The sequence below is a fragment of the Leguminivora glycinivorella genome, chromosome 2 (assembly GCF_023078275.1).
Source record: "Leguminivora glycinivorella isolate SPB_JAAS2020 chromosome 2, LegGlyc_1.1, whole genome shotgun sequence".
Lineage (NCBI taxonomy): Eukaryota > Metazoa > Arthropoda > Insecta > Lepidoptera > Tortricidae > Leguminivora > Leguminivora glycinivorella.
This window is the reverse complement of record NC_062972.1, coordinates 2567382-2570437: the sequence shown is the minus strand read 5'-3', so window position 1 is coordinate 2570437 and position 3056 is coordinate 2567382.

Here is a 3056-nt window from a genome sequence, read left to right as displayed (position 1 = left end):
CACTCAATAAATTCAATTTTATGGCCACCATTTTGAAAAAAAAAAAGTCAATGGTCAGCTACTTAAGGTGACGTTGACATTTTAATTTACTTTTAATCTCGAAGGCGAAAGTGTTTAGTGTTTCGGCCACTGACTCGGTGATAAAAGTATCTTACTTCAGAAACATTTAAGGTCAGTGCGGGCAAGACCGGCATAGTTTATTTGAAATAAAGTTTGAGTGGATAAAACTCTATAATTAATGCAGTCTGGCGTAATGCGCATGGTCCTATGGGATAGAAAATATTATATTTTACAAAGCTTTTACAGTATTTTGGTGAAGTAAGGTACTTTTAAGTGATAAAAATCACTTTTTTTAAGGCTCGGCGGGTTGACCGTCCTCCCGCGATGAGCACAGAAAGACCGTCTAGTGCTTGTTGTCGCGTAATTTCATATGAGACTAGGTTCCAAAATCATGATCATTGTTATTTTACGTAATAACGGGGCAGAAGGTGCTAGATAACTATTAAAATAACGTTGAAATTTTGAACATATAAGCATATTTTATATTTATAAGGCAAGACCGGCATATGTCCCGTAGATGGGGTTCATAACCTTTTCTTTTCAGGTCCAGATATTGCATAATACTGTTTTTCCAACGAACACCTGCGAATACAATTTAGTCACGATATTACAGGTCTTCATACAGTCTCATATAAATCCAACTACTTATCTGTTTTTGAAACTATGTTAATTAAGAAAACGTAATAGGATATTAAGATACGTGAATTAGTTTGGTAACATTTCTTAGCAATGCTTGGTTTTGCTATAGTCACTACAGTATGAATGAATGCGTAATTTTTTTTCATCACACTCGCACACTAAATGTGATTTTACACGCAGGCGGAGCGTGAGTTATAGAAAAATCGTTCTCCCAAGGGAGTTATGAAATTTCTAGTACCGTATTCAATTTTTTTATATTTTTACATATTTTTATGTTGCAAGTGTCATGAAAAACATTGTGTGTAACTCGGGGAGTATGAATATTACAAACTCGAGTCTTGGAGGAGCTGAGTGGTTCTTTTCTGTTCAAGGATTTTATGTTGCCAGTATAACATATTAATTCAATGAAAAGAGTTTTGACATTATATTTCATGATCGTTTATAAATTGTTGTAGATTAAGTTCGTACTACTGATTTGCAGTAGGTATATTCATTATTAATATTTTGGTTATTTCCTTATAGGTGACGTGAAAAATTGTATATGTCACATGGTAGCAAAATTATTTCCACCTTGAGCGTTAATACTTGAATCCCTCACTACGCTCAGGATTCTAATTTTGAATCCCGAGCGTAGCGAGATTAGAGATTCCTTTACTTCGTTCAGGATTCAATAAACACCCTTCGCCCCATTTTGCTCCATTACGACTTCAAAAACTCAGTAGAGATTCAGATGTCATTAATACATAAATATTTACATAAATATTTGTATACTTAATAAATAAAGGTTGACTGGTAGAGAATGCTGTCTGGCATTAAGTCCGCCTTTTGTACTATAAGTTTTTCTTTCTTTGTGTACAATAAAGATTAAATAAATAAATAAATAAATAAATATTTGTTTCAGTTATTAAAAATAGCAAACAATATACAAGTCATGTCTATACATCTTCCGAAGAATGTATTGATAGAATCTTTTTTTGATGCACTTCCTAACGCCAGCGTATATATCGACGAGGAAGACGAAATGATTTTGCTTGAGAAGTGCACAGTTTGTGCCACTAGTCATAGTTTCGATATGACCCTCTGTGCCTCCAGGGTTCAGTTTCTGCCGTCTGACGAACAACCTTTATCAAATATGTTTTGTCAAGGGTGCGCAAATATTATGTTTTCTGTTTGAATAAATAATTGGATTCAAAATGCTTACTTTTATTTCTAAAAATACATAACTCTCTTTTGAAATATTTGTCGCCGCATGTTGCACAATCTATACAAACACTACCATCTTAAATATGATGATGAGTAATGCAGTGTAAGTAGGCTTAGTTCTGTTCACCACTTATAATTCTTCACAACTATGTCATTTTTATTTAATACTTTCGAATGATATTAGTAACACCATACGAATCATTACCAAAACTGTATTTCGAAGTTAAAATCAAAAACGGTACAACTATCATAAGCAAAAAACGTACTTATATATTGATATTGTTTACACTCGACTTATTTCCAATAAAGCCTAAAAAAGGTTGGCAACTCCTTGTTTATCGTATGCCGGTCTTGCCTTTCTCTTTTATGCCGGACTTTCTGATTAGGCACAATTTCTAAGTTACATATTTCAGAACATAAAACAAGAAATTGAACGCGTTTTGAGTAGATTAATAGTACTAGTCAGAAAGAACGGTTATTAAATGACTACGTTACATACATGATATACAAATATTCCGACTGCTTCTATTTTATTTTAATTTTTTGCGGAACCATGTTGAACTCGATGCTCGAGTTCGAAACACGAATCAAGTTTATTGTTAACTAGTGTTCGTCCTAGGGATATGTATTCAAGACCAATGGCTTAAGGATGAAAAACTGGTATACCTTCGGAGGTGTGAGAGGCGTAGATATATAAACACCAAAGTTATTGTCAATAGACGGTCTTTCCGGGTAGACGGTCTTCCCCACACTGACCTTAGGTACTTTAAAATTTAAACTATTAGTATGTACTGTTATAAACAAGTATTTATTACTTATCTAAGTTTTGTTAAAAAAAGAGAGGTCATTTTACATGATTCATCTTTATAGCCTGACAAGTTTTTATTTGACCCTCGCCACGTTGCGGATTTTCAGCTGAACTAATTTATTTTACTGGCAAGGATTAATATTTGACACCCGTCGTCAAAAGTCATTGAATGTCAGTGATGTAAACGAGAAGTAAATATTTTCCAAGATTCATGGATTTTATTGTTTTGATACATATTTCATTTTAAAATATAAATGTGTAATTGAGTTTTTTTTTACAATATTAGAGCTTACGGACATCGTATTAGATTTTATAAATGAGATACAAGTTTACCACTTTAATTGTA